Source organism: Balearica regulorum, chromosome 8, assembly GCF_011004875.1.
Source record: "Balearica regulorum gibbericeps isolate bBalReg1 chromosome 8, bBalReg1.pri, whole genome shotgun sequence".
Taxonomy (NCBI): Eukaryota; Metazoa; Chordata; class Aves; order Gruiformes; family Gruidae; genus Balearica; species Balearica regulorum.
The window spans coordinates 5650907-5663427 of NC_046191.1; the positions used below are offsets into that span (position 1 = coordinate 5650907).

At 44.8% G+C, this 12521-nt stretch overlaps 1 long non-coding RNA gene across 3 annotated transcripts in view; it reads right to left on the minus strand.

Annotated features, from left to right (window-relative positions):
- Nucleotides 1–989: 989 nt before the first annotated feature.
- LOC142602719 (uncharacterized) overlaps nucleotides 990–12521 on the minus strand; it is a 227437-nt gene continuing 215905 nt past the window's right edge. For all 3 annotated transcript variants that reach the window (XR_012836486.1, XR_012836485.1, XR_012836487.1), the window contains exons 2-4: nucleotides 8220–8381; nucleotides 4103–4329; nucleotides 990–2359 (exon numbers count right to left, since the gene is read on the minus strand). This is a non-coding gene — a long non-coding RNA (uncharacterized LOC142602719). The remainder of the gene's footprint in view (nucleotides 2360–4102; nucleotides 4330–8219; nucleotides 8382–12521) is intronic.

Here is a 12521-nt window from a genome sequence, read left to right on the forward strand (position 1 = left end):
GTTGTTTTTAGTACCTTAAACCAATCTGGCAAGGCAATTTAATTTCTTCTCAACAACACTTGTGATTAAAAAACTCTTCCATAGTGGAAAACACTGTGAAACTTTTACTCATCATCCCCAATAAAAGCCTTTCTGGGGATGAAGGGGAAAAGGGGAAAGTAATGTTTTCCAGTACTCACCAAAGCTAGAATTTCATATGAAATTTTAATTCATCATCTATTTTTAATCCTAGAGACCTGATCTGGGTAGGATGGTGTTTGTATATCATGTATCACACACACAAAATGCTGCTCAGAAGAACACACGCATGTAACTTGCCAGGGATTATTTTGCACTTGGCAATTTATTGCATCCACATATTGACATATTAATATACTTAGATATTGAATTAATAGGATGGACTCCTGCCAAGCTTGGAGTGCATAGCATGATGGATCTTGCTGTTCAAGCATCCCTGCACTGTCCCTCCACCTGGGATTGCCACATGAAGTATTGCACACTGATTCCAGTGTCCCAGTCCTCCCCCATAAAGCACCAGCACCGGGTTGGGTGGCTGCAGTGAGGTGTCACATCCCCTCCTTGGGTTTTGCATCCCCTCTATTGAGTCCAGCGTATTTTGGCTCCTTGAGGATTAGGGTTTTGCAGTTCCCCGTGTGAAGATGATGCCTGGCGAGCTCAGCCCAGGCAGGTGCACAGCTTGGTGGACTCAAGCCCAGGGCCAGCTCTCCTCCTTCCCATGGCTGCATGCTCACCACTCCATCAGCACAGATTTATTTCCATGCTCGATTTGTAGGAATAAAAGAGCCAGATAAGAAATATGGTTTTAATAGTAATGTCACCAATGAATGCTGAGGATCTTGATATCAGCCATTAAGTAAAAGCAGGGGTGGAATGAGCATCATTTGTCTGTTGCCAGCTTCTCTCAACTGGCTTTCATTTAGAGAAGGAAAAAAACCCCCAATCATTGCTATCCAGGTAATAGTGAAATATATTTGTTGTCAGCAACAGGTCAAAATGCAGAGATATGTTATTCACAGCAAGCTGACTTCACATTTTCTGAGCTAAATGCTGGATCCCTTTCCTCAATTATTCACATATGTTTTCTCGTTTCATAATAACCCACATGCTGTCCCCTAAAGAAAGCTTGCAGTTTACAGGCTTCATGACATTCAGCTCGAATACGTATATCTGCTCAGCCATTTCTTGTTCCAGAAGCTGAGCCAGTGAATCTCAGAGATTAAATTAAGAAAGGTGCCAGTAGAAAGTGCATCCTGTTACAATACAAAAATAAACAATTTACCCACCAAAGAGATTGCAAGTGAGGAAAGTTTTAATGATGCAGCTTCAGCGGAGCGACTTAAACAAGAAACAAAGCGAGCCCGATGGTCACACTGTAACAGCTAACCGATGTTTTCCCCCAGCACAAAATCGCTCGATCGTTCAGCATGTTTGGAGGCGGCTGCCGCTGTGTTCCAGCATAACATACTGCATTCCATGGTGAAATAGCATATATGTAACGTTGCATGATAAATGGCCGCGCTTGCTGCTTAGCAAGTGCTCAGTAACTTTGATGTATGATTTTGTCTGGTGTGCGGCATGTGACAGCAGAATTGCCCGGGTAAACGAGTATGTGCTCTGGTCTGAACAAACACATCATTTCTGTTACGAGTGCCGGAGCTGCATGGCAGATGTCTGTCTTTCCTTCTTGCTCTCTTTCTTTCTTCCATCCTCTCTGCTTCAGGCCTTCTGCAAAGCATATTACTTTTCTGCCCACGTAGATTTGGACTGCTTTTCTATCAGCTTGGTTGATGTATTTTCTTACCCCTTGAATTCTGCGTGGGTGCAAGGCTTCGTTCACCTTCAGAACAGCAAAAGCAAAATTAAAATAGCAAGTGTGAGCTGGCCGTGAGTAATGCCTCTTTGTACACTGCTTCGGAGTTACCATATAACCAATGATCAGAGCCATGGGCAGGTTCTACAGCTGATCTGTAATAGAGAAATTATGGTCTGTTACCCCATATAAAAACCATAAGGATGCTGAGGGTGGAGTTCATCCAGGAAAAAGGGAGTTCAGTGGCACTAAGCGTGCATGGAGCTGGATAAGGAGTAATTCATGCAGTCAGGGATGTGCCAGGCAAGAAATTAGGGATGGGAACAGCCATGGTCAGAAAGTCCCATTCCTGAAATCGCCTGCTCACGTCATCATTCATGTCTCATTTTCAGCTCTGTGACAGCAGGGAGGCAGCAGCTCAGGAGACATCACCATGATGGGTGACGCTGTTCTCATCATCATTACAAATTCCCTTGTCAGGTGTTGGATCCAGAGAACTGGGCTGCTCACCAGTGGAGGTTTCAGTTTCTGATAGGAAAAACAAACATTTTGAGAACACAGATGATGTTTGAGTAACCAAACCCCATGTTCTCCCTGGAAAAAAGTTCAGTGGGAGATTTTTGTCCAGCACCAAATACGCTTTAAACCAAGATAGTTTAGTGATCCCTCAAAGATGAAAGACAGAGGAGTTTTGGATTCCCCTCCTCCCATACATCACCTCTGGGTGACGCCTCAGCAGTCAGGCGTTAAACAGTGTCCTGCCACTCGTGAGCCCTCGCGCTCTTAAAGTGATCACTTTCAAGTGTAATGCAGTAAAACCTCATATGATTTCCATATGTCCTGCTGCCTGAATATTTTGCAACTGATTCATGATGAAAAAACCTTATAAACACATTATCTTGACAGGACCAATTCTTGAAGTAGCAGGAGATACGATAGCAGAGACTTTGAAAGGAGGTCGTTATTATCCAGTAGCATTTTTCACTGTATGTCTATGAAATTTATGTCAATGAGTCACATCCTTTGAAAAGAAAGAATGAAAAGTGCCCTGTAGGACAGGTGAGCTCCTCCCCAAGCCTCCCCATGACTATTTAGCTCCAGAGCTGCTTGCAGCCCTGCCAGCAAGTCTATTAGCTGAACAAGCCACAGATCCAGATGCCTCGGCTGGGAAAGAAAATGATCCAAGCTTCCACATATGGGTTTTGCTACAGCTGTAGCCGCAAGTGCTGATTCCTTTGCTGGAGGACACAGAGGGGCCAGATGGAAAGAAAAGCAACGCCGCCACTGCTGCCCACAAAACCGGACGATTCGAGGCAGGCGGCGATGAAACGGCACGCATACTCCTGACAGCACGTAACTGGCCGTGAGAGCACAGCTCCGGGGGTGACACGGCTCCTGTGAGCTCCAAGTGTTGTGCACAGGATGCAAAAGCCTCAAGGTCTGCCAGTCTGGGCCTCCCAAGCATTCCTTATGAGGCTGCAAGTTGTTTTGTTTAAGCTGGGAACATCTCCCTCCTCCATGCTAAAGGGCTGATTTTGATGCTCAAGATAATTTTTTTTCCAAAATAACAACCCATTTTTTGGTGTCCATTCTGATACTCCTTAGAGGGATCTGCTTTCTGGAGCAGGCTGAGCAGATGCTTCTCTGCAAACCTCTGCCTGGAGCCTTGGAGCCACTATCACAGCATCGTGGACTGTAACTGGGACTGTATCTCTGGAGCCATTCCTAGACTGGTCTGTCAGCAGGGTAACATGTTGTGTGCACCTGCCACACTTCAGAGATGTGGGAGAACCTGTGTGGCACAGGGAGCCAGGGCAGCCATTCAAGAAGAGGACAATCTGGAGCAGCAGCACCAGGTTCGGCAGCTCTGCCCTGCTCATGGAGGCTCTGGCTCCTCCTGCTTCAGTACAGAGCTGAAACCCCAGCAACAACCTCAGCTGTAAACAAAACTGATGGTTTATGGCCTCATCTCAAACACAGCATGGATTTCTGCTGCATGATCCAGTCCTGGTTGGACCTGTCTGCCTACTAATGCTTTGCAGGTTCATTTAACCCCTCCTGACTTCGTACCCCACTTTCTTCCTGTGAAAAGCAGCAAATATTCCTCTCTGCACCTGACTTCAAACATAAAAGGTGCTCAACCTCTCCAAAGCAAGATATTTCAAATGCATCTTCTGCAGCGCCCAATCTGGAATTATCCCCAAATGGCATAATTGCAAAGCTGATCAACAGCTGAATGACAGACCTAGTCTGGAAACCCCATACGCTCACCCTAGTAGGTGTCATCAGACCTGGATGATCTAGATACAGATGTAGATGGAAGACTTCAAAAGCTGAAGGAGAAGGGGAACAACAGACCCTTGGCCCTAGTCACTGGTTCAGAGCATTTCTCCCGGGCACGGACAGACGCAGCTCTCGTAGATGGCACACAGCCTTGAGTCCAGGTGGGATGTAGTGTTGCCCTGAGGTCACAGGAGCTCAGCTGATCTCTTGGATTCCTATAAAGAAATTTTGGGTTAAGTTAGCGAATCTGTGAGAAGAGCCCTCCTTTATATCTCTCCTTCCTGTGTGTTTGCTTCCCCTCTAACTGAAGTGCATCCCTACCTTTAGCTGAGAATCTGGAAAGATAACTAATGCGAATGGGGGAATAATGTTGCATTAACTGCTCAAAGCACCTGGGAGAAGCTGGTTAGATTGCATATTTTCAGTGTGAAGGCTCCTTCAGCTCTTTGTGAATTTGTAGTAAATCAGCACTTCATAATAAGAACAAATGTTTCATTCTCACTTAAAAATTACTATGGCTAGAGGCTTGTAATGTGTAGTTTTCATGCAGGGGTTACATGACGGGAACTTAAATCTGTTCCATTTTCATCTATAATTTAAAATGTGTCATTTTGATCGATGAATTAGTAAAGGAACCCAGGATAATTTTGAAACTACCAGCTCAGTAAAGTTGTCTGACCTTGCAAATAACCTTTCCAGTTTAGAAGCCTTTAATAGCTTAACTATTAGCTAATCTCCTGGGAAACTTTTTCCCTGGGCAAAAGTAGTATGGAAATATAACACCAGTAATAAGGTTTCCATCTTTCTTCTATCTTGATCTTTTTAATTAATTGCCACTCAGTAAAAACATAAGACTGGGAGGCAGGGGATAAAAATCCTTGCAAGGGGAGGGCAGGAGTTAACTGTAGGCTGTTTCTATCCTTTACCTGCCTTTTTTGCATAGATTCATTAGGTGCTGAAATATATTAGCAATTGTTAAGGCATAACTGCTGCTTGATTGCTTGACACTTTTGGCTGAAAGCTGTGAAATAGATCACTTTGTAATGGAAAAAAGCTGCTCCTGCTTATAATGAGCAAACATTTTAAAACCTTGAATGCTCTGCAGGGCACCTCAACAAACCCCTGAGAGCTTTTGTGTTACAGTTGTGTTGTAGTTGGGGTTTGTGGGTTATTTCTTTCTGGGGAAGGGCAGTGGTTTTTCTAAGGACTGCAAATATGTGATTTGTTAGCGGAAAAGCAGAGTCCTGTATAAGTGAGGAGGATAGGGTGGAAATTTGTGGCCCAGGTGAAATGTGGACTAACATCTAGCCTAAAACAGGTCTCAAGTTCCTAAGCATCCTACTTAGCTTATTTTTCCAAAGTTTCTAGTGCCGTTTTATCTAATGGCCCTCTAATATAAGTATTATGCTGAATCGATGAGAGGTTCTCCATATAGCTTTACCTGCCTGATAAAGGGGCTCTCATTTTACTTTATGGGCATTTTGCACTATGTTTTTCCATGCTGTCTGGGGAAAAAAAAGAAAATCTGTTTTCTAGGCTAGCAGTGTGTGACCTTTTCATTGCCCTAACTCCCTGCCAGCCCACCTCCAGGTTCAGCTGATGGCAGTCCTCCTTCCAGTAAGGACAGGGCATCACTGTGCCAAGCACCCAGGGAGGCCTTGGGTGTCTGCTGTGCTTCAGGTGTTGCTATCCCCACTGCGTTTCACCCTTTTAACCTTATTAACTATTGCTGTTCCAGTAATAAGAAACCTGAGGCATGCAACTGAAATGAAAGGTCCTTTCAAACCACAAATATGAATGTTTCCATTAAAAAAAAAACACACCACTTTTTTTTTTTTTTTTTTAATGTGTGAGTGAATTGCTTAGTGAGACCTACACTTATTTGCAAGCGTTCTGCACCTTTTGCTAGGAGAAAGATCATCCACCATGATGAAGGCACAGTTTACATTGCAATAACATGGCTCCTAGATGAAGACATAGAGAGTTTTGGGGCAAGGGAATGGAACCATGGGGGCTTCCCTCAGGCTTATCTTTAGCTGCTGAGGTTTATTTTGCAGGTCTGGACTTCAAGCTTTTTGGCTACGTGAGTGAAGGTAAGTCCCTATCTCAGCACGGTGACACAACCAGCATCTGCTCTGGCACCATGCGTCTAGGCTATTGATCTCTAAACATCTCCTTCCCTACTGAGACTGTGCAGATACCAACACGTGATGGACTGAGCGCAGGGTCCTGCTCTGGGGGCTCTGTTTTTAGTGAAAATGAGCTTCATCCTTGCTCAGTGACTGGTGTTGCCTGGTGACCCTTGAACCAGCACTTAAGCCCCTGGAGCACAGAAATTAGACTTTAGTCTGGAAGGACCTCTGCTCCAACAGATGACCTGTTATTTTATCTTGAACAGCAGCAGCTGCGGAGGAGCGTTGGCACATGGCTTTTAGAGCTAATCACTCATGCTCTTTGAGGAGAGCAGGAATTTCACTCCCTCCCCCTCCAGCAACCTGGGACTTTATTGCATGTCTGGATCATTTCAGGCTGATCCTTCCTTAACTTTTCCTATTTATTTCCCCCAGGCTCAAACTTCTGATACAATCCCTGGGCCTTGCAAGCACGCGTTGATGGAGGCTCTCCACTTGAGCCCATTGAAGCTAACCCCTTCCCTACGGCAGGTCCCTGTTATCCCTCTCCGTAAGCCACTTGCTGTGTGTTTCATCCTTCTGGGATCTCCCCACTGAACCCTGAATCTCCCATACCAAAATCCTGTCTTCTTGCCTCTTTCACTACCATCATTCATCCCTGATGATGCACCGGCAGCAATCCAAGGAAGAGGTGAGAAGCAGCAGCTCCCTGACTTCCTTTCTCTCCTATCAAACCTATAGAGAAAGCCTGAGGCTACAACCAAATTAGAGAAGGGAATCTCCATTTTTTCATATCCTGAGGCTCCTAAATATTTGTTGTTTATTCGATCCAGTTCTGCTCTACCTAACAAGGGCTCCCTGCAGGGCCTGAAGTGTGGGGTAGCAACATATAAGCTTGTGTCACAAGAAAATGACAAATGTCCTAGCTAGCTGAGAGAGACTGAGATTCAAACCAAGAGCCCTTGTGATTGAACAGTGGAAAGACATTGGTAACGTGCCCAAACTGCCCCCAAAGCTAACGTGGGAGCAGTGGTGAACAGGGTGAGCCCCATGGCTCCTCCAGCCTCCCTCCTCTCCCATTAGGTCAAAATCAGCTGTAGGGTCTCTCCAGGGCTGCTGGTCACCACCTCCATCCATCAGGAGGTCTGGGCTGGTGGGTCAGACCCTGAATTGGTTCCTCCAAGCAGGTGCTGAAGGCAGGCTCATTCCAGCCCTTGTGACACCGCCTTGGGGGCAGAGCTCATAGGCTCCCAGTGCACAGGATGAGACCCTGTGAGAGGAGAAGCCGGTGCTGGTGTGACCTCCTGGTCTTGCTGACTGTGATATCGGATGAGGTTACTGGAGACAGAAGAAATGAGCCTGTTGTGTCTGTCCAGAGAGTTTCACAGTGGTGTATCTCCAGCATGGTGGCTGTCACTTCCTTCTCTAATCTACCACCTTCAAGGTCATCCTGCACCTCTGTCCATGGGGTTACCCCTGGACCATTTGCATCCAACAGTGTGCTCCCAGGCCAAACACTGCATGCACACACAGAGCTTTCTTGGAGGTCCCTGAGCCAATGGGACTGTACCTGTCCTCATAGCAAACTGCATAGCAAACCCACAGAAAAGCTATTTAACGAAAATGCTGGACTGTAAAGCTCCTGTCTGGTTTGGAACATTGCAACTGCAGAAGAGAATTCATGGCCTCTCGCAGAAGACTGCACTCAAAGTAAATAATATTATTTCAGAAAACAAAATTCATTTTGCAGCCTGAGACCAACTGCAACAGGATACGAAGCAGGGGGAAAAAAGTAAAAATGCCTTGCCCCGGGGGCTATTTATTATTTATACACCACTGTGCCTAGATAAACTCCTCCTTGAAAGAGTAGGGTGAAAATAATTCTGCAATGTGAAAACAAACTACCTATTTAAAGTGATTTTATGCCTGAATGGCCTCATTATAAAAACAGTCTGTGTGCAATAACTTTTTACCTTTTTCTACATTATCCAATGAACTGCTTTTTGTCACTCTCACCAGTTTCAGTGCTTTCATGCAACCACCTTGGTGGAAAGCCTCCGCGGTTTCCTTAGAAACGTCTTCCTTCCTGGATGTTGACCCATGGTGGTTGAGGCAGCTAAAACCCTGGAGAGGTCCTGTTCAAACAGGAAAGAGCAGACAGTTTAATAGCCAGCTTTGCAGCTCTGTTCCTCCACAGTTTACAGTAGTTGGGAACTATAAAAAAAAAATCATAACGAATGTTTCTTTATTTTACGGTCAGCTTTGTGCTGGTGTTTTTGACAAAAGCTGAATATGTAGCTCGCGGGCTATTGTCAGGCAGCGGTGGGGTAGAGGTGGTTCACTTGCAAAGTGCTGGCACTTGCGAGACAGCTCCCCATGTGCAAATAGACTTTGTCCTTTGGAAAAAATACATGCTGTTGAGCTTATAGGTGCAGTCATAAGTCAGTAGCACAAGGGAGGCAGTCTGAGAAGCCATAAATAACATCACCTTTCAAGTGTTTTGCAGTGCTCATACATGAATGCTCTGCAATGTCTGAGCAGGAATAAGAGTCCAGCAGTCCGTGAGGAAGCTGGGAAAAACACTTGTCAGGCCGGGACATTATCAAACCAGCCTTATCTCCAGCTCTGCTCATGGCCAAACACTCATCCCCAGGGACAGCTACCCACCTTGTGTTGATCACTGACATTTGCATTACTGGAGATGTTGCTGGCAAAGTTGGAGGAAGCTTCAGGGGGATCTTCAAGTGAAGGGACCTGGTGAGACCTTTCTACCATGCACCTCCCACAGAATCATCCCCACCCATCTAAGACATCATCCAGAGCAAGCCCATGGTCAGGTCACACAGGTGTTTCAGATTTGCTGTTTCCTTGCATTTTTATTCACTCCCAGAGGAGTTCATGAAGTCTTTCAGCTACGCTAAGACCTGGGCACTTGGCGCTGCGTAAATACTGATGGCATCGTTTGGCTGCTAAATCTATAGGGAAATCTTGGTTACAAGGGCTGGGCGTAAGCAGAGAGAATCAACATAAAGAGGGAAAAAAAGGAGAATTGTAATTAACAACAACAAAAATAAATTGCGCAAGAGCGTTTCTCTTAAAGTTTTTAATAGCAAACATTACAGACAGCAGCTTTTTCAAGCCAAACAGGAAGGAAAACAAACAACTACAGCTAATTCACAGGCTTTTAGAAGTCAGGTTATCAACCAGGGACTCACAGACAGGAACTGATGAAGCACAAATCTCCAGGGAAACAGATGAGGTTTTCAAAGAGCACAAACACACAAAACCCCAAGATGTACGTACATTTATAAATAAGCCCGGGGAAGAGCTGGACACCTGATTCCCAGGCTGAGGGTTACGAGCTGGAAGGAGAGTCTGAAGACTTGATCCACACTGTTAAAATCTGGAAATGGTTGGGGAGGTAACTTGGCTATGTACAGATCTTGGATAAGACAGACAATATTAGTGAGAGTTACTACTGCTGGCCTGGATGTGACAGCAGAAGAGGAGGGCAAAGAAAAGCTGAAGAATATCTAGAAACATGGAGGCTAAGTGCTAGGCAGCTCCATCCTCTCCAAAGGACAGTGAGTTATGGAAGAGCGCTCCACAGCACTACACACAATCTTTAGGGCCGAAACACTGCTAGTAAGTCATATCAGCAACTATAAGGCTCTTGAGGGATCCTGAGCTCTGCTTCAGGATGACCTGCCATGGGCTGAGCTGCTCTTACTCCTTTCCAAACATCTCTCAACCTCCAGACAGTTTGTATTTTCAATGACACAGTAATGGATAGGGTTTAATACCTACAGGCAAGAGTTAAACAGCCTCTTGGTGATGTGTAAATTAGCAAGTGGACAGTTGCCCCAGAGAGAAATGGCAAACAAATATTTATTAGTTTTTTCAAAGAACCGCAGCCGTAAAACTTTGCTGTTTAACTGCAGAAGTGTTTGTGTTTTTACTGAAACCAGTGCTAAAGGTGATGTCTTTATTCCCAACTGAGGTAACATCTGTAACTCTGTGATTTACTGCCTCCAGGTAACAGAAAAAAACCCCAACCCTAGAATGTGTTTTAATGTACATTGCTCTTGCAGTATACTAGGAAGATGCCAAGAAGGAATTTAAATACCATTTTACATGAGCAAAATCACTGTTGATTTCACTAAAATATCTGATTTTGTGACTGCTGTGCTTTTTATCAATCACCCACCTCCTGGGCAAAGAGCTCTGGCTAAATGATGATGTAGTGGGACAAAGAGTGTAACAAGGAAAGTGACGGGGGGGCACGAGCATTGGAACATGTAATAGGGGTTGATACTAGATCCGATATTGTTGAACAACCCCGTTAGCAATCTGGAGGATGGGACACAGAACACCCTCAGCAAGTTTGCAAATGACATGGAATGGGAGGAGTGCTTGGTAGGTGTGCCACCCTTCAAGGGGACTTTGAAAGCTGGTGAAATGGGTCAAGTGGAATCTCATGGTGTTCAACATAGGGAAGTGTTGAGTGGGGAGGAGTAGCCCCATGTGTGAGGACAGGCTGGGCATGAGAAGCAGCTTGGCCAAATAGGATCTGGGGGTCCTGATGGACACCAAGCTGAATGTGAGGAGCCAGAGATGTACCCTCACAGCAAAGAAGGCCACCAACATCCTGGGCTGCATTAGGAAGAGTGTTGCCTTGAGGTTGAGGGATGTGATCCTTCCCCTCTACTTGGCACTGGTGAGACACATCTGGAGTGCTGGGTCCAGTGCTGGGCTCCCGTCTCGGGGAGAATATTCTGCTGATTTCAAAACACAAAAGGAAGTTTGATGCTGATTACTCTCTGCAAGAATTTCCCAGGTCTGCAGGGAAGATGGGGGTTTTTAGCTTACTGTGGGGAAAAGATGCAGCTACTAGTCTGTGGACAGTGAGGAAAATAAATTCTTTTCAGTATGCCTGAGTGAACAGTGGCTAAAGTATTTCACTGCTCTGTTCTTGCTAATTCACCTTTCAGCTGAGACTATGACCAAAAAAAAAAATATGCCATCCCCACAGGAAGACTTCATTTTTCTGGGAAGACACGAATTAGCACAAATTAAAATTCTATTTGCATAATTCACTTGAAATTCTAATTGCAATGCTTTTGCAATCTTAATTATGCCGTTTGTTCCTCATTTAATTGCATAATTCTACTGAATCAAGTTAAAAAGGAAAAGCTGCTGTATGACTTTCTTATGAGACACCTCAGCCTGTGTAGCTGTTCCTGGGAAGCTTTGAGCATGTGTCATCAGGCAGCTGGTCCCAGCCTCCTGAGGCTATATATCCTCTGTTCTTCCTTAGGACACATGAGTATGAACTTAAAGAAACCCTCTATGCCCCACCAAAAGCCAAGGTGCCTTCAAGGAAGATTTTTCAAAATGAGAAGCAAAAGAAGGGGAGGAAGAAAAATAACTCCAGGATGAATTCAGATGAGCTGTTATTAACGGTGAAAATTCCTGTATTAACCCCTCCAAATCAGCTTTGCTGTTGCTGGGACAGGGAGGGGAAAGTTGTACAGATAACTGAAACACATTAAAGAGACAAACTCCATAATCTTGTGCAGAAAGTCGTGACACATCAGATAAATTGCTATGGACTATCTGCATATTTATGGTGCTTTTATATAAAATAACTGGACTGTCACCCACGGAGCAACTCCACTTTCCAGGAGTGCCAAATCTGGAGCTGAGTGACTCAGTCTGAAAGTCAGATCAGTTTTACACGGCCTCTAATCCCCCCAGACTACTTTCCTCCATGAAGACTACTGCTTCATTAGTACAGAAGGTGAATTTTATAGCAACACCAAAGTCCATTCTCATATGTTATCTTTGCCTAGAGAATAGGACTTTTGACATAAACCTGGAAGGTAGTTCAAAGCCTTGCTGCATAAACACACATCCATTTTTTGTACTTTAGGAATAGGTAATGTAAGAGTTGAAAGGTGAAGGTTATGGCAGTTTGTGTTTATTTCACCAAGAGCCAAGAGATGGGAAACATCTGGCACTTACACACCACGCAAGTCTTAAAAACAAAGAGACCTAGACTTTAGTCAGGCTGAGCAAGCACTGGGATAAAAGCTAATGACAGGCTGCTTATTTAAAGGGATCATAATACAGAACAGCCATGTAGGGAACCAGGGAGGATTCGGGAGGGGGAAAATGAGGGGAAAATTTAGCTTTGTATTTCCAAGTTAAGGGTCAAAGCCTGACTTCAGTTACACTCCAGTGTCAATCCTGACCTGCAGGCCTTAATACAGCAT